The following is a 20,158-nucleotide window of genomic DNA, read 5'->3' as shown; positions in this document are numbered from 1 at the left end:
CAGGGCCGACTCACCTAAAGCAGTTGGATGGCAGGTTTTCTGGCACCCCCATGGCTGCAGTCATTCAGCATTTCCAACTCACTGTTCCATTTCAATGTGTTAGAAATGCCAATGGTCCTAAAGAAAGGACTTGAGGTAGAAACATTAGTGAAACAGTAATTTATTATACATTCCTGCAAGAGCGTGAAACGGGGAAAGTTATAGGAATGTTATAATTGAAACGGGGAAAGTTATAGAAATGTTATGTTATATAGGAATGTTAGGTTATAGGAAGGTTATAGGAATGTTTGTTATAGAATTAAATGGTTGAGGGTCTGGCCAGTAAGAATGTCACACCCTTTATTCCATGGATGGCCTGCTTAGATAGCGGGGAAACTCCCAAGAACTGGTGGCGCCTGGTGTTACCCCCTGCTTAGATAACGGGCACCTGGTGTTACCCCCTGCTTAGATAACGGGCACCTGGTGTTACCCCCTGCCTAGATAACGGGCGCCTGGTGTTACCCCCTGCTTAGATAAAAGCCCAGCTTGCCTAGTACGCATGCGTCAAGAAGAAAGGTGAAAAGTTCATTTCTGAGGAAGACTTTGAGCCTTCATCTTGGGACCCCCGACGACCACCCTCAAAAGACACTGCGCCTGCGCCACTAGGAGGAGACTATGGAAATGCTCATTTTAATAGGAAGCGGGGCAGGCCATGCATATGTATAGGCGGGTTGGGCGACCTTATGAATTTTGTAACAATTTGCGGTATAAATATGAGTGCGTTACTGTACTGGGCACGCACGTCTTTGGAGGAGCTATCCCCCGTGCGTCCGCCGGCGATTAAACATACCTTCTTTATAACTTTCTAAGTTGTAAAGTGTGTTTTCCGCGTGTCAGTTTTGGCGACCCAGATGGGACCTCCTCTGCCTGGCTGCAGGACCGCCTGAGGCGCGGACGCCCTAGCTGCAGCCCGAAACACTTTTTTCGGAGGGACTCCGCTCTCAGCTGGTCACTACAGGGGTAGACAAGGACCATCTTCTTTGCGGACAAGGTATGTGAAATAATATTTCTGGGATCGTGCACCCGTATCGTGCACCCGTATCGTGCACCCGTATCATGCACCCGTATCGTGCACCTGTATTAACTGAGTGTGATCGCGATCGGGGCGGTCTATAAGTCGCGGAGAGACGTCTCGCGCACGACGGAGTCCCCTTGTCCTGGACCTGGAAGTGCTAGAGTAGTGGGGGGGTCACTGAACTGTGACTTATGGCCCATGCGTCTAGTACCTGGTAACTGGTTGACTCGAGTCATCTGTGTACTGTTTTGTCTTGTTCTATTGCACGTGCGTCCTTTTGCTATAACTGAGTGTAACTGTTTATTGTGTGAGTGACCTGAGTGAATGAATGAATGAATGAATGAGAAGTGGTCTGACTGTGAAGTTTGTAACGTAACTGTGTAACTACAGTGTGACCTCCTGAGAGTGAATAGGGGAAATTTGGATACTAAGGTGTGGCCCTCTCAGGATGTATTGCCCCTGTGAAGTTTGTAACATAACTGTGTAGCTACAGTGTGACCTCCTGAGAGTGAATAGGGGAAATTTGGATACTAAGGTGTGGCCCTCTCAGGATGTATTGCCCCTGTGAAGTTTGTACCTAATTATAGGATGGCCGCCCCTAAGGCAGTCAATATCTAATGATGTCTCTTCCCTGGCCCAGGGGATAGATAAGACAATCTTGAGATGCACTGATCTCGTCCCTTACACCAGGGACAGGATTGGGTGAACAACTGCTAGCTCCTTGAAATCATCTGGGCTGGCTGAATCAGTGCCAAAAGGCTGTGTGTATACAAGCCATGTATGAGCGTGGGAGACAGGGTGTTCCCCTTGCTGCTCCAATTGACCCCACCCGCCTTAAACCATTGATTAGGGGTCTCCTGCATGCCTTGAAAATCTATATGCAAACCCTAAAGGAAAAGATTGCACAGACAATTGACTGTAATGCTCACAACCCAAACCAGCTACAGCCTGTTTTAACGTGGGGGGAGCTATTACAAGAAATGGTGATTTATGGCAGAGAGATAGGCTGGTTAGAAGAGGGTCCAAATTTGCAGCGCCGGGTCCGCCAAGCACGGTTTTTCGAGAGAAATAATCCCCACCCTCCTCGACAAACCAATCTCCATTTCAAATCTCAGCGCAATGAGCTGTGAAAAAAAGGCGCTAGCATTAGGGATACCGCGGGCGGCGCTAGATGGGCAATCCACAGAGATTATTCGCACACTGATAAATTTATCGGAACGGCCGATCAGCAAGGCCTTAGAATCTGTGATACCACCAAAATGCAGGAGAAGGTCAAATACTACAATATGCGGATGACATCCTAATCGCTACCAAAACAAAGGAGGTATGCATTTCTTGGACTGTAAGCTTACTGAACTTTTTAGGGCTACAGGGATACCGGGTGTCACGGAAGAAGATAGCTGAAGTCACGCATGAGCTGCAAGAACAAATAGAGGACACTTGGTTGGGAAATATTTTTGGTAGAATAGGATGGGTATTTTCAGAGTGGGTTACTAACCTGCTGCAGACCTTAATTGTTATTATAATTTGCATTATTATAGTAAGTATTGCTATCAGTTGTATCAAAAGAATCATGGTAAAATCCATCTCTCACATAAGGGTTCACTTAAAAACCAAGGAATATGTAGCTCTGCTAAAGTATGCAGATGAAACCCATGCATCTGCCAATAGTAATATATAAGTGGTTGAATTGTGACTCAGATCACGGTGTGGAATGTAAGGCTGAGCTACACACACAGGTTTCAATAGTGCCTAGGCAGAGCATGCGGCCTACGGGGAGTTGTAATACACAACTCAGTCTTGGGCTGCTTTTAAGCTCTTTATCTGCAGAGACACCTCATGGGGAGCTGTGTAGATGGCTCCGACTTGAGTTGTGTGTAAACAGACTGAAGCCAGCACTTCACAGAACCTGAAAAACCTGCATGGAACCTTGCTAAGCCTTGGCTTCCTTCCACAGACATATGTCCTGAGTCCCAGTCAAACCACTACTCAAACTGTTTGACAAGCCCTAAGGGTCCGCATTTGGTTTCGATGGGCCAAGACAATGGGAATATGCAAGAGACAGGGCCGGAGGTGTCAGGCCCAGCCCTGCATCCTGTCACACATCAGCAAAATGAACCAAATGAAAGCCCTGGCATTCGAGCTCGTATTGGGAGCCGTTCCTCCAACCTTAGGAGGAGACCCTTCCCCCTTAGCCGGGCGGCTGGCTGAGATAACGTATTGGGAACCCTTACCTGAGAGACGGGATAAGTGACTATTTGATATGTTTTAAGGTTTTAAGTGTGTCGTTCTGAGTGACTAATGTATGGGTAATATTTTGTGTGCTTGAGAGCTGTGATCCTATGTTTTAGGGAAGCCACAGTGATTGTAATAAGAGTATTTTGTGGATCTTTTGTGATTGTAATCAGTGTGGTCATACTTCCAAACTGCAATAGTGAATTCCCCATTGTATCCAACAATAACCTGCAAGTGACGTACTGAATCAAACACCAAAATTGAGAATGGGTCAAACTGGACGAGGAAAGGGGCCGGGACAACATTGGCAAATTGATTTCTCGGAACTTCCAAGAAAAGGGGGGTACAGATATCTATTGGTATTAACAGAAAGAAGGCCCCAGGAAGGTGGAGAAGTGAGCCTGCTGGACCCTTGAAGATCCGACTACAGAGGCAACTCCAACGATGATAACTCATGTGACTGTGTTTGTAAGTATGTACCTGGTATACATTGGTGCCGGATTCGAAGTATGGGCCCCACATAAACAATATGAAGTTGCCGAAGGGGAGTCAGTGCTCTTGCAATGTGCTTTTACCAAACCCCAATCAGCAGGATATGAAGTATTATCTGTAAGTTGGAATAGGAATAAATAAAGATGATACTTCTTGGAGGTTTGCTGAGGTTTGGGGATAACTGACATCTTGGATATCAGTACCATGGATATGGGTAAGACACCTCATTATGATAATTATCATCATTATTGGATTTTGTATTGTGGTTGAGACCAGCATACAATGTCTCCAATGCATTATACAAAAGAGCTTTTAGAAAAAGGGCAATCTACAAGGGAATGAATGAATCGTGGCACCATGTAACCAATTGCATACTTTATGACATTGAGCGCATATCAACTAAAGTCTCATGACATTGGAGGGATATGTAGTAAAAGAATTTACTAACTTTGTAGAAAAGGGGGGAATTGAAACGGGGAATGCTATAGGAATGTTATGTTATATATGGGAATGTTAGGTTATAGGAAGGTTATAGGAATGTTTGTTATAGAATTAAATGGTTGAGGGTCTGGCCAGTAAGAATGTCACACCCTTTATTCCATGGATGGCCTGCTTAGATAACGGGAAACTCCCAAGGACTGGTGTTACCCCCTGCTTAGATAATGGGCGCCTGGTGTTACCCCCTGCTTAGATAAAAGCCCAGCTTGCCTAGTACGCATGCGTCAAGAAGAAAGGTGAAAAGTTCATTTCTGAGGAAGACTTTGAGCCTTCATCTTGGGACCCCCGACGACCACCCTCAAAAGACACTGCGCCTGCGCCACTAGGAGGAGACTATGGAAATGCTCATTTTAATACGAAGCGGGACAGGCCATGCATATGTATAGGCGGGTTGGGCGACCTTATGAATTTTGTAACAATTTGCGGTATAAATATGAGTGCGTTACTGTACTGGGCACGCACGTCTTTGGAGGAGCTATCCCCCGTGCGTCCGCCGGCGATTAAACATACCTTCTTTATAACTTTCTAAGTTGTAAAGTGTGTTTTCCGCGTGTCACAGGATCTCCGCCTGGTTCACACAGGCTTGCTTTTTTCTGGATCCATGGCATCTGTAATGACACAGCCAGATCTCCTTTCCCCAAATTACTACCTGTAATTTAATTTTTTACTAACACTTGACATTGACTTTTTTTCTTTTCATCTTTTCTTTTTTTTTTTTTAAACCTCCTTTTAAACCTCCTGCATATTTCACATTGGAGGTACCAAGCTGTTCTGTGGCAGACATAAACAACTCAAAACATACAGAGCTTTGTTTAATTGATCAGCTGGAGAGATGTCCTTCTCTCCCCCTTTTTGTTTGTGAAGCAAAAACACTTGAGAGTTTGATTCATACGTTCCACCATGGCCTGACCTGCAGGCCAATGTGGTGTCCCTGTAACATAGGTAATGTCCCACAATTGGAAAGAGGTTTGTATTGTTTGTGCTGTATATCCTGGGCTGTTGTCCATTTTGATTTCACGGGGTACATGGCATTGGACACGGTTACTGGATTCCCGCGTTTGTGCCGTCCAAAACCTCCCGTGTGCCTGTGCCACAAGGTTTCAGGCCAGGGGCAAGGCCGCTGGGGAATTGCTGACAGTCCAGGTGACTGTGCAACCCCTTTAGCCTCAGTAAACAAAGAAGTGGTATTGTAGCTAAAGCACCTTAGCAGACTGATGAAACAATTCATGCAACTTTTGAACATCCAAATATTTTCACACTGGCTTCCTTGGAATTTTCCCTGGAACCCCTTGCTTCTCAAATGCAGTTCACTCATCAATCAAACTTTCAACGTCTAAGTCTTTTCCCGCAATCAGTATTTCAACCAAGTAATGATACTGTGGTGAATGGGTTAATATTTTGTTCATTAAAACAAGGTATGAATGACAGGAAACCACTTAGCTTCTAATATTAGTTCTAATATCAGGGAGGTTGCTGACTTATATCTCGAAACCCATCACAACATCTGCTGACACATTTCGAAATCGGTCACCACATCTTATTTTGTAAAAATAACTGTGAGGAACTATGGACCAGAGTATTTTTTATTAAGGCTTATGCTAAGCTTAATATGAAATCACTTATGCCAGCAGCTACCAAAAATGTGCAATTGCTTATGCAAGCTACCAGACACTGCTTGTCCAGGATAAGATAACCACAATTGCTTACACAAACTAAACCAGATACCGCTTGTGCAAGATAACCGCCAGATGTCCAGGAACCACAGATAGGACAAAGGAGGAAGACTTCTTACTCCGGCCTCAAAGACCACCAAGAGGCAGAAAACGACCCCCTAACAACAACTGAAGCATGCGCAGAGTACCTCCACTACTTCATGAACACGGAAGTAAAAAATATATAAAAAGGGACTGTTTGAACTGATCAGCACGGCAGTTGGCGGAGCGCAGACTCTCCTGCCGTCCAGCACTGTCTTTGCTCATATTCTACTTGCTATAATTAATAAAATTCTAATTGGATTATGATCCATTGTAGTCTCAATTTATAACACTTTCCTTCTAGTCAGAGGCCCCATGCTTCTCCTCGCAGGGTTGCAGATGCCGTCTGATAGAATTCTATGCACTGTTAGGAGCTGTTGCTATTTTGGTTTTGGTTTTGGTTTTGGTGGTGGCTGGTTTCTATTGTTGTTACAGCTCTGTACACCAATAAAGTTTAGTTTGGTTCAGTTAATCAAGAGTTTCTATATATAAATTCTTCTACAGAAAATACAATAACCCTTTTCAATTTGCAAAAGCAACATTTCCCAGCATTTTCCACAGTGCTACAAACTCTGACCAAAGCTGTGCCTACTTAGTTAGGTCACACGCTCTTGCAGGAATGTATAATAAATTACTGTTTCACTAATGTTTCTACCTCAAGTCCTTTCTTTAGGACCATTGGCATTTCTAACACATTGAAATGGAACAGTGAGTTGGAAATGCTGAATGACTGCAGCCATGGGGGTGCCAGAAAACCTGCCATCCAACTGCTTTAGGTGAGTCGGCCCTGGCCATGGGGTCTCCAGCCCTGGCCATGGGGTCTCCGGCCCTGGCCATGGGGTCTCCGACCCTGGCCATGGGGACTCCAGCCCTGGCCATGGGGTCTCTGGCCCTGGCCATGGGGTCTCCAGCCCTGGCCATGGGGTCTCCGGCAGAGCCAGCACTTGACAGCAGTCCAGTGACCGCATTAGGCTTCGTGCCACCACCCCCACTCACTGAAACTTCAAAGCAATATTTAAGGGCAACTTTCCCTCCCTGGAGATTCCTGGCTCCGTGTTACGCTGCAGCCAGCGACAGGTATCTGCAGCCTCAAAGCTCTGCTGCATTTAACAGCCTCGAGGTGAACTTCTGCTCTTGGACTGCAGCATGTTTAGATGCTCCAGCTGGTACAATTGCTTGCCTAGTGTGATATATGTCCATCTGATTCGTGTTAATATGGAATCATGTTGGGGGTGCATCATGACCTACCCTTGTATGGCCAGGGGCCTGGGAGGGACAGTTTAAGATTCTTGCATGTGCTGAATGAAGGATGTTGAAGCAGCAACAAACTAGATAAAGGATGTGCAAAGCTTTGCCTAAAGGACCACAGTGTTAGCACATTGTGTGCATTGTGATACCTGAGGAGAAACAACTTGTCTCTGAGGAGGAGGTGATGAAGAGGAACAGAAGAATAGGAAGGCTCCTGAAATCTGCCTCAAGTCTGCAGAACCAGCTGCCTGACTTTGTTAGCAAGACAAAAGCTAAAGCTGCCCTAAAGGATGCCTGGTGGGGGTGTCCTGGCGGGCGCTCCAGCCTGTCAGTGGGGCCTGCGGGCGGTGCTGGCCCTGGAAGAGATCTAAGCCAGGGGCTGGGGCTGTACGGGGTGCGGCCTGGCGGAGCGGAGCCTGGCGGAGCGGAGCCTCCCGCAGCACCCGGCGCTGCGCCTGCAGCCCGGTGCCGTCTGCTCGCCTTTGTTCGTTTAATAAATCGTTCCGTTTGGTTCTAATCCTGTTTGGGACCGAGTCACTTGTAACAGCTGGGGGCTCGTCCGGGATGGCTCTAGTACTGAACGCTGAGGTGATCTAGGAGGGGCGCCGCGCCATTCGGTGGCTCCTGCTCGGGTCGGGACTAACGCCATCCTGAACCTGAGAATCGGATTTTTACGAGCTCCCTTGCCGGCTGCAGCAGGTTTTTGTGCCCGGAATTGTGCGCGCAGAGACCCAAAGGAGACGCCAGTCGTGCAGCGTGAGGCGGGTTCCGTTCGGCTGCCCGAGCGAGGCCGGCAGGAGCCGTGTCCGTCGGCCCGGCCCATGGGGTTGGGGCCGAGTGAAGACGACAGAGTCGTAAGTATTTTGCGTGTAGCGTTGGGTTGGGTGGGATTCGGTTGCCTGTGTGTGTGAGAGTGCGACTGAGACGGAACGTGGTTCCGAAGCGAGTGCGGAGGTTCTTCTGACCGCGGCTCCGATCTCCCGCCAGGGACTCGTCAGGGAAGGGCCGAAGCGAGTCCTATAGGACTCGGGGGGGTGACAGGTCCCCAGCCCCCTGCAAGACACTCTTACGGGTAACCGAGGGCTGTAGGAATTGCTGGAGTGAAATTCCGAGGTGGGTCAGACGACAGACCCCGGGACCAGAAGAAAAGGGAGCAATTTACCCAACGTCCATTAGAAATGCTGATTAAAAATTGGAATGATCGGGGCCCTAGAGAAGGAAAAAGTAAATGAAACTGAGTTCAGTGTTGTGTGTGGAATGGCCAGAGGGGCTTGTGAGGCTGCCTGTCCTTTGGGCTGGTTTTGGCTCATTTGAAACCGCTGGGTCCTGAGTGGCAGCCCAAGGAAACTTGCTTGAAACATCTCGCACACCCTGGTGTCTTTATAAATCTTTTAATTGCATAACGTCCTTATGACTTTGTGGCTGTGGGGTTTTTTCTGTGCACTGTGGGCCTCTTTCCTGGGTTGCTCACAGGTCATTGTGGAGTCTGGTTTGATTTGTTACGAATGGGCTGGAAATAAAATCTTCCCGGCCACAATGCCATTTGTGTTGGGTTTAAAGAGGTTTGCTAGGGAGTTGTTTGGAAAAATGAAACTGGGCTTGATGATGCTTTGTTTCAGCTCTCTGTGCCTGGCCTCTTGTTCATTAGAGATGTGAATTTGTTCCTGGTTTAGTGCTTTGTCATGGTAAGGAAAGCCACCCCTAAGGTGGGACAACCTTTTGGATAGGAATGTTGTGGTTCAAAGTTCTGAAAGCTGACCCGAGGCTGCTGCATCAGCCAGGAGAGGGGATAACAGTTTGCTCAGTTGTTAACAGATCATTCTGAGCAAATGCCCCCTAACTCCTGAGAGGGATAGAACTCTTTGCAAGGGGAGATGGCTGAGCCTGCAACTGCAGCATGTGCCTGAGGAGCACTTCACTCGGAGGTTTCTTTACAATCAGGCTTCTAAACTCGTGTTAAGAGGAGTGAAGTGACTTTCTGCTGGCTGCCAGTAGCGCCTTTGATTCGGGAGATGCAGGTAGATCAAAATTCTGCAATTTTGAAGCTTAATATGGGGATGTCTCTGTGTTTGGTGTTTGCTTTATTTTGGAGAAAGGGACATCTTCTGCTGTAAAGGCCAAAGGCATGTAGCCAGATGTGTAATATTTTAGCAGAGTATAATGATAATTATGGGTCTGCACTTTTGACATGGCAAAAAAATCCATATAAAATAAGATGAGAACTCATGAGTCAAGTTTGTTTTTTTTTTAAAGTATGTTTGATATTGTTCAGGTATTTATCAAACCAGGAAATAAACCCACTGCTATAAAATGGTAAATTATGAGGTAAGGTTTTATTTTCTTTTCCTCTAACTTCATAATTGTTATAAATTGAGACTACAATGGATCATAATCCAATTAGAATTTTATTAATTATAGCAAGTAGAATATGAGCAAAGACAGCGCTGGACGGCAGGAGAGTCTGCGCTCTGCCAACTGCCGTGCTGATCAGTTCAAACAGTCCCCTTTTATATATTTTTTACTTCCGTGTTCATGAAGTAGTGGAGGTACTGTGCGTATGCTTCAGTTGTTGTTAGGGGGTTGTTTTCTGCCTCTGGGTGGTCTTTGAGGCCGGAGTAAGAAGTCTTCCTCCTTTGTCCTATCTGTGGCTCCTGGACATCTGGTTATCTTGTACAAGCGGTATCTGGTTTAGTTTGTGTAAGCAATTGTGGTTATCTTATCCTGGACAAGCAGGTTTAGTTTGTGTAAGCAATTGTTACCTTATCCTGGACAAGCAGTGTCTGGTAGCTTGCATAAGCAATTGCACATTTTTGGTAGCTGCTGGCATAAGCCTTAATAAACAATATCCTGGTCCATAATTCCTCACAGTTATTTTTTTACAAACTAAGATGTGGTGACCGATTTCGAAATGTGTCAGCAGATGTTGTGACGGGTTTCGAGATATAAGTCAGCAACCTCCCTGATATTAGAACTAATATTAGAAGCTAAGTGTTTTCCTGTCATTCATACTTTGTTTCAATGAACAAAATATTAACCCATTCACTACAATCCCCCCTTTTTCTTTTTCTTTATTCTTGTTCATTGAACCTTTTTTAATTCCTTTTTGGCCCATTCTAATTTCTCGTCGCCTGATTCTTCAGGTGATGATTCATATTGTGTTCTAATAAGCATTAAATGTGCTGCTTCTAAGCGTCCTTTTACAATGGTAATTAGTTTGTTAAAGATACATGGTCCAAATGTCAAACCTAATATTAGCAGGATGAGTGGTCCTGCTATAGTTGATAAAAGGGTAGTTAACCAAGGAGAATAAGTTGAACCAGGACACCAATAAGTTTGATACAATGATTGATCACCAAATTTGGGAAATCCTAGTTGTGAAGGAAATATGTCCTTTAGTTTAAATTCAAAAAATGGATTACCCGGTGTGGTAGTTTTGTGGAGTGCCTTGTCACTGGAAAGGTGACGCAGGACCCACTTAAATGGTTGATGAGGATTTCCATTTGCTTGAGTTATTATTAATAACAAGATTAACGGTATACCAGGAAAAAGGGTGTCTGTTAATTTGGCTAATTTAAGTATACTTTTACCAGTCCTGGGGAAGTTCGGCCATTGCTGTTTTTGCGTCCCATTGTTCTGGTTCTTTTCTCCACAGTTTGTTCCTCCTCTGCCTCGCCCGTCGACTCGGTTGCTTCGAGCCACGGGGGGTACCATCTTCTCGGCAGCAAGGGAATTCTTCAGGAGAACAGCTGATCTGGGCTTTTTTTCCTATTTATATAGGCTTCCCACTTTGCAGCTTTAACTAATGGGGCAAAACAAGACACCGTTATTACTTCCCTTCTGCACTTTATAGCCAAGATATCAGCTACAAAGGGGACTGGCTCGTTGGAATGGTAACAATAGTATTGAGGGTTTATTCTTTTGGTGAAAATTTCCCACCACTCACGAGATTCTCGGACAATTTCTTGTGTTAGCTCTAATTGTTTTAGTTTCCACTCAGTGAGTGTTCTTTGAATTTTCCAACACTGTGTACAAACCCCTATTGGCGGGTATCCATATCCACAGTGTGCCCACCATTTATCTTGGCATACCTTGCACCTGAAACAAGCAAATGGATAACAATTACAGTTTTAATTATTACACTTAATTTTTTACGTCAAAGGTACATGTATTACTTATATCAACATATTCTCTAAATTCAATATTATGTGGTTGCATGGGTCTAACAGTTTTCCTTTTGCACACTTTGTGTTTTTCCAGATGTAATAGACAAAAAAGAAATAATTATAGCAAATATAAACGACAACATGCACTTTATACCAAAAGGTAGTGCAGCAAAATAATCAAATAAAGTCTTTATCATCACGTTATCTTTTCAGGGTTATCTTGGTGTCACCTGGAGTACTGATTATTTTCCAGTGGGGTCTTGTCACTGGGCCTTTAATGCGACTGGCATGAGTCCATCCACGCTCAGCAGTCCGGACAGCTGTTTCTGTTGTAAGCAAAACAAGATAAGGTCCCTCCCAATGGGGTTTTAGGGTTTCTTCTTTCCACGTTTTAACCAATATCCAGTCCCCAGGTTTAAAATTGTGAATTTTTAAGTCCAACGGGGGTCGTTGCACAATCAGTCCACGTTCCCAAAGTTTGTTGCGATGTTCTGCTAATTGTGAAACATATTCATTAATCACACGATCTCGAATTAAAACATTTGTTTGTGGACTTTCAATTCTATAGGACATTCCATATACCATTTCAAACGCTGATATTCCTATATCTGCTCGGGGCCTGGTTCTGAGAATTAATAGTGCCATGGGTAGGCACTTAGTCCATGATAATCTGGTTTCTATCATTAATTTAGTCAAAATAGTTTTGATTTCTCCATTCATCCTTTCAACTTTTCCCGAACTTTGTGGATGCCATGGAGTATGGTATTCCCACTTAATACCCAAGTTTTCTGTTAGATCTCTAACAATTTTTGACACAAAATGTGTTCCTCTGTCCGAGTCGATTACATCAGGTACTCCATATCGAGGTACAATGTGTTCAAGTAATACCTTAGTAACTTGGTTAGCAGTTGCTTTGGAGGTGGGAAAAGCCTCAACATAATGTGTTAAATGATCCACCATTACTAATAAATATTTGTAACGCCCTACCCTGGGTAGTTCAGTAAAATCCACTTGTATGTGTGAGAAAGGTCTATATGCTGGGGAACGTCCTCCAAGAGGTTTTTGTCTCATGTTGTTTCGATTAACCTTTTGACAGGTCTCACAGGCTGCCGTTACTGTTTTTGCTATGTTATATACACCTATACAGGCAAACCGTTGACTGAAATGATCAACTAACGCCTGCGTTCCCCAGTGTGTTTTACTGTGTATTTTTGAAAATATTTCGAGTGCTATGCCCTTCGGCAAGACTTCTCTTCCATCTGGTAATATATACTTACTGTGATGAATGGGTTAATATTTTGTTCATTGAAACAAGGAACGAATGATATTGTAAGTTGCTGATGAAGCATTAATGGAGCTTACCTTAAGTAGTAAAATCAACCAATAAATACAATGCCTGCTAAAAAAAAAGAGAAGAAGACCAACTATGGAAGAGGGGTCTGTGATAAGGAAACTAACTAGGAATTGTTTTCAAACCTTCTGACTGTAAATAAGCAACTAGGGCAAAGGGGAACCATTGTTCCATCATTAGTAACACCCTGAAAGAACTTCAGATCTTGCTGAGTTGGTGCCTGTGGTAGACTATGGCTGTGAATGGGTAACCAGGGGGAACCATTGTTTTATCATTAGCAACATCCTGATAGGATTAAAGGAGTTAACCAAATAAGCAACTGAACACAACGTAGAGGAGGACGACGGGGGACCCGGACGACCCCCACTACCAGCTTACACAGCCACAGAAAAACACTGGAATATGCCACGTGTACCCGGAACTACAGGACTATAAAAAGGGGACTCCAGAAGGGTGAGGCGCGTGCCGTTTGCAGGAGCAAGGGTCTCCTCCGGACGCCCAGCGCTGATATTTGCCTATATCTTGCGGGCTTGCTTAATTAATAAATTGTTGTTTGGCTTTATCAACTGGAGTATGTCTCAAATTTATAACAATTTGGTGCCGTGACTCGGATGCAACTCACGAGACGGGACTCTTGGTCTTATCAGGGAGGCGCCCCGCCTGTTTTTTTTTTTGGCGGCCTTGGTAGCCCATATCCCATCTCGATTGCACCGACGAACCCAAATTCCAAGATATTAGGCAAAGGAGGCCGGCAGACCCTATAAACTTTGTGCACAAAGGTCCGGACGAAGACGCAGGACGCGTGAGTATCTGTGGGGGAAATCCGTTCGGTCTGGGTCGGGGATCCTGGAAGCGCGGCGAGTGTGTGTGTGCATGAGAGGGGGACCGGCAGCTCGGATTCCCCAAGCGAGTGCGGACCCTCAGTAGTGCGGTTCTCATTGCCCGCGAGGGCGTGAGCCACGAACCAGGGGAAGCGAGTGAATATATTGTTGACTGAGTGCGCTCCAGACGATGGGACAAGGGAAAAGCAAGCCCCCAAATCCCATAAAATTTCCACCGGTACCCAGGGATAGTCCACTGGGCTTTATGTTAGACAATTGGGAACTTTATCCCACCACAGGGGATAAGAAAAAGGCGAGGATGATCTATTATTGTGTAGCAATATGGGGAGGGAAGGAGATTTCCCAAAATGTTTTTTGGCCAATGTTTGGGTCACTGGAGGATTGGGTTAGGCAGAAATTAAATCTGTGGGTAAACAGTAAGACCCCTTTGAGCCAAGAGGAGAGTGAGTATGCTAGAGTATGGGTAACTAGACCAGGTACTAATACATTATTATTTCCTCTGAAGGAAAAAAGAGGGAGAAATAGGGAAGAGGAAGAAATCCCATTAATTCCACCCCCATACGTATCACCTCAAGACAATCCACTCTCTAATGCACCACCCCCAGTAGAGGGCCACCCTGAATTAGTGAATGACACCCAGGGTCCCATGACTCGGAGACGGGCCCGACAACAAAATTTATACCCACTCCGAGAATTGCCCATTGGTGGCCAGGGCCCAAATCCAATTATAGGATTTGTATCGGTTCCTCTAAGCTCGGGGGATGTACGGGAATTTAAGAAGGACATGGGGAACCTTTTAGAAGACCCACTAGGAGTCTCAGAAAAATTAGATCAATTTCTGGGGCCTAGCATTTATACTTGGGAAGAATTACAATCCATATTGAATATTCTGTTTACAGCTGAGGAGCGAAATATGATTAGGAAAGCAGGGATGCGAATTTGGGATGCACAGCATGCTCAAGGGCCCTTGGCAGATACTAAATGGCCATTACAAAACCCTAATTGGAACCATCAACAACCAGACCATCGGACTAATATGCAGGACCTTAGGGGAATAATAGTGCAAGGGATTAGAGAGGCAGTACCTAGGGGACAAAACATTAACAAGGCATTTAATGATAGCCAAAAGAAGGACGAGTCACCCACTGAGTGGTTGGAACGATTAAGAAAAAATTTGCAAATGTATTCAGGATTGGATCCTGACACTCTGCTGGGGCAGGCCTTGTTAAAAACACAATTTGTGGCCAAATCATGGGAGGATATTCGAAGAAAACTAGAAAAGATAGATAATTGGCAAGATCGAGGTTTAGATGAGTTATTAAGGGAAGCACAGAAAGTGTATGTAAGGAGAGATGAAGAAAGCTATCGAAGACAGGTAAAGATGATGGTAGCGGCTGTTAAGGAAGTTAGGAAACCCGAAACCTTCTCTGAAACAAGGTCAATGACCCAGAGAAATGGGGAAAAGACTCCCCGGGTGGAAAGGAAAGAAGTAGGTGTATGTTTTTACTGTGGAAATAAAGGGCACTTTAGAAGGGAATGTAGAAAAAAATTAAAAGATGAGAAAGCCTTTAAGGAAGACTAGAGGGGTCAGGGGCTCTACTTGCTGGGGACACAGAAATATCAAGAGCCCTTGATAAAGTTAAAAGTAGGTCCCCAGCAACAAGAGATGGAATTTTTGGTAGATACAGGGGCGGAGAGGTCAACTGTTCAAAAATTGCCTGGGGGATGCAAATTATCTAAAGAAACTGCTCAAGTGGTAGGGGCTAAAGGGGAACCTTTTGAAGTCCCAGTAATTAAAGACGTGTTAATAGAAACAAAATTTAAAATTGGACTAGGAAATTTTTTATTGATCCCGGAGGCGGATTTTAATCTATTGGGGAGAGATTTAATTATTGATCTAGGCATTAACATAGAAGTAGTGAACAAGGAAATGAGGATTAAACTTTGTTCCTTAAAGAGTAGAGGATGAAGCGAAAATCGATCCAGAAGTTTGGTACACTCCTGATAGTATAGGAAGACTAGATATAGCACCTTTTTCGGTTACTATTAAGGACCCAGAAGTGCCAATAAGGATTAAGCAGTACCCCATCTCCCCTGAGGGTAAAATGGGGCTACAGCCGGAGATACAAAGATTACTGGATAAAGGCCTTCTTGAACCTTGTATGTCCCCCTTCAACACCCCCATTTTGCCCATAAAGAAAGCAAACGGGTCGTATCGGCTAGTGCATGATCTCAGAGAAATTAATAAAAGGACGGTGGCTCGTTTTCCAGTAGTAGCAAACCCCTATACCTTGTTAAGTAGACTGGGTCCTGAAAAACAATATTATAGTGTGATAGATCTCAAAGATGCATTTTGGGCATGTCCCCTGGATAAAGGGAGTAGAGATTACTTTGCATTTGAATGGGAGAACCCGGACACACACAGAAGGCAGCAGTTGAGATGGACAGTACTTCCTCAGGGGTTTACTGAATCCCCAAACCTATTCGGACAAGCTTTAGAGCAAATGTTACAGGAATACCAGACGGGAGAAAGGGTTACTCTCATTCAGTATGTGGATGACCTCCTTATTGCCGGAGAAACGGAGGAGGAGGTCCGGGAGGAGAGTATCAGATTATTAAACTTTTTAAGCTCGAAGGGATTGAAGGTGTCTAAAATGAAACTCCAATTTGTTGAGGAAGAAGTAAAATATTTGGGACATTATCTCCGAAAAGGGGAAAAGAAAATAGACCCAGAAAGGGTAAAAGGAATTTTAGCTATGCCACCTCCTAAAAACAAAAGGCAAGTACGACAGCTGTTAGGACTTGTCGGTTATTGCCGACAGTGGATAGAAAATTTTAGTGCGAAAGTAAAATTTTTATATGAAAAACTAAGTCATGAGGGGTTATTAAAATGGACCAGGGAGGATGATGAGCGTTTAAATGAACTACGACATGATTTAGTTAACGCCCCGGTATTGAGCCTCCCAGATGTTAAAAGACCTTTTTATTTGTTTGTGAACACAGACGGTGGCACGGCCTATGGAGTATTGACTCAGGAATGGGCAGGGAAAAAGAAACCTGTAGGGTACTTGTCTAAATTGTTAGACCCAGTGAGTCAAGGATGGCCTACTTGCTTACAGGCCATAGTAGCATGCGCATTACTTATAGAGGAAGCCAATAAGATCACCCTTAATGGGAATTGCGGGTACTATCTCCCCATAATATTCGGGGAATATTGCAACAAAAAGCCGAAAAGTGGATTACAGATGCTCGACTTTTGAAGTATGAAGGGATTTTGCTTAATTCTCCCAAGTTATCCTTGGAAGTAACCAATTTACAGAACTTAGCCCAATTTTTGTACGGAAAACCCGATGGGGACAACTTGACGCATGAATGTTTGTCAGTTATAGAGGACCAAACGAAAATTAGACCAGATTTGGACGAGGAGGAGTTGGAGGAAGGAGAAAGACTATTTGTAGATGGCTCATCTCGGGTGGTGGATGGAAAAAGGGTATCGGGCTATGCAATAATCGGAGGAGAAGATTTAACTGTTATAGAATCAGGGCCATTGAGCAAATCCTGGTCAGCACAAGCCTGTGAACTTTATGCTGTGCTACGGGCACTACAATTGTTACGTAACAAATCTGGTACTATCTATACAGACTCAAGATATGCATATGGGGTTGTACATACATTTGGGAAAATTTGGGAAGAAAGAGGATTAATAAATTCACAAGGAAAAGGCCTAATACATCAGGAGTTAATAAGGGAGGTGTTAAAAGCTTTAAGAGAACCTAAAAGAATTGCTGTGGTGCATTTGAGAGGACACCAAAGGGGGATGAATTTTAAAAGCAGGGGAAACAATGCAGCAGATCAGGAAGCCAGAAAGGCGGCTTTGTTACCCCAAGAGACAAGATATGATGCTCAATGGTATAAGGGGAAGCTAAGTAAAAACTGCCCTTTTGAGGTAAATAGGGCACAAAGGATATATAGCTTTACCATCCGAGAGAAGGAGAAAATGAGAAAAATGGGACTAAAAGAAGACTCCAGTGGGGAATGGAGACTCCCAGAGGATAACAGAACAGTTCTACCTAAGTCAGTGGCCCTCGAAATAATGAGAAAAATACACAACAAAACGCATTGGGGAGCACAGGCACTGGTAGATCAATTCACCATAAATCACATGTGTTTTGGGGCAGACGACCTGGCTAAACAGGTAGTGCGTGGCTGTGTCACCTGTTTAAGGGTAAACAGGACCAACTTAAGGCAACCCTTGAGGGGAGGACGACCGGCAGCACGAAGGCCGTTTGCCAACATCCAGTTAGATTTTACAGAGCTACCAAAGATTGGAAGATATAAATATTTATTAGTAATGGTAGACCATTTGACCCATTATGTGGAGGCCTTCCCTACAGTAAAAGCCACTGCCCAAGTAGTGGTCAAAACTCTTTTGGAACAAATTATTCCCCGGTATGGTGTGACAGAGACCATTGATTCAGACAGAGGCCCTCATTTTATATCTAAAATTATAACAGAGATTATGACAGCACTAGGGATTCGGTGGGATCACCATACCCCTTGGCATCCCCAGAGTTCAGGGCGAGTAGAAAGGATGAATGGGGAAATAAAAAAACAATTAACAAAACTCACGGTTGAGACCAAATTATCATGGGTAAAGTGCTTGCCCCTAGCCTTGTTAAATATAAGAACACAACCCAGAACTGACATGGGAATTTCCCCATTTGAAATGCTGTATGGAATGCCCTACAATATGGAAAGGCCCCAGGATCACCCAATTCTGAGGGATCAGGATATGAATATGTATATAGCAAACTTAATGAAGTATAGGGAAAATTTATGGAAAAAAGGGATATTAGCACAAAGGCCCCCATTAGACCTGAAGCTACATCGTGTCCAGCCAGGGGACTGGATAATGATTAGAACGTGGAAGGAAACAACATTAACCCCACGATGGGAAGGACCTTATCTTGTGTTACTGACTACAGAAACTGCGGTCCGGACAGCAGAAAAGGGATGGACTCACGCCAGTAGAATCAAAGGACCCGTGGAAGGACCAACCCCCGAACCAAAGCCAACCTCGGAGTGGCAAGTAATTGGAAAACCAGGGGATCTTAGGTTAAAAATACAAAGGAAAGGAAATTGACTGATGGACAAATATTGCATTGAATATACCTCAGATGCTGGTTATACCAAAGAAGGAATAATTTGTAATTCGGAATAAGGGTAAAGTGTAAAAAAAAAAAAAAAAAAAAAAAAAAAAAAAAAAAAAATTTAAATTCTAGATGTAATTGTTATCTTTTTGTTTGTTGTATCTGTAAGGTTTGCAGAGACAAGTAGTGGGAACATTGCAACTGGGGAATTCCTCCCAGGGCAGTTTGTGACCCCTGTTGGAAATTACAGCATAAAATTACCAGTTGGACTTTAAGATATAGGGTGAAATATGAGGGACTAATCTGGTTGTCAAGGGAATGGTGGGACATTTTTGTATTCGGAGTTGAACCAAAACCAAGTCCCTTTGTAATAGATATTGTTGATTGCACTTGTCGGACTTCTCTTAAAAGAGTTTTGTGTCATTCACCCCCCGGTCAAACATAAAAATTTGAAAGACAACGAAGTCTGTCTCAGGGGACTCCTGAAGAAGATCCTTGCTGCCGAGAAGATGGTACCCCTCGTGGCTCGAAGCAACCGAGTCGACGAGCGAGGCAGAGGGATCAAAAGCTGTGGAGAAACGAACCCCCAGACTGGGACGCAGAAAAGGTATTCCTGGAACTACCTCAGGGGTGGAACTAGAAACAATTATTTTGGGAAAGGGAACAAAGTGCAACCAAAAAGAAACTTTGAAAGTTTCCCCATTTGTTACAGCGGTGGTTACCTCTTGACTCTGCAAACTATCATAATATATTCTTTGTTATTTGAAGTAGGAACAGGAGAATACATTCCTCATCAACCATTTAAGTGGGTCCTGCGTCACCTTTCCAGTGACAAGGCACTCCACGAAACTACCACACCGGGTAGTCCATTTTTTGAATTTAAACTAAAGGACATATTTCCTTCACAACTAGGAAACCCCCCTACCAATAGGAAAAAGGACTCTCCTCTGTGGAAAATAATGCAAGCTACATATAATTCCCTGAACAAAACCAACCCTGCATTAACTGATAAGTGTTGGTTATGTTATAATATAGAACCTCCTTTTTATGAAGCAATAGGAGTGAATGATACATATAATTCTAGCTCGGAAAATGCACCTTCCCAGTGCTCCTGGGGGGAAAGGACAAAGGGAATAACAATGCAATATGTTTCTGGGAAAGGAGCCTGTATTGGTAAAATGCAAGAATCAACTAAAAAACTATGCAGTTCCATATTAGAAAATCCCGGAGGGAAGTGGATCATTCCTTCGAAAGGGGCCCGATGGATATGTTCAAAAACAGGCCTCACTCCTTGTGTATCCCTCAAAGTGATTAGCGCTTCTAAGGAATATTGTATCCAGGTTGTTCTAATTCCAAAGATATTATACCATT

The sequence above is a fragment of the Gallinula chloropus genome, assembly GCF_964237585.1.
Source record: "Gallinula chloropus genome assembly, chromosome: 25".
Taxonomy (NCBI): domain Eukaryota; kingdom Metazoa; phylum Chordata; class Aves; order Gruiformes; family Rallidae; genus Gallinula; species Gallinula chloropus.
The sequence above is the reverse complement of the archived record's forward strand: the minus strand, read 5'-3'. Positions refer to the sequence as shown.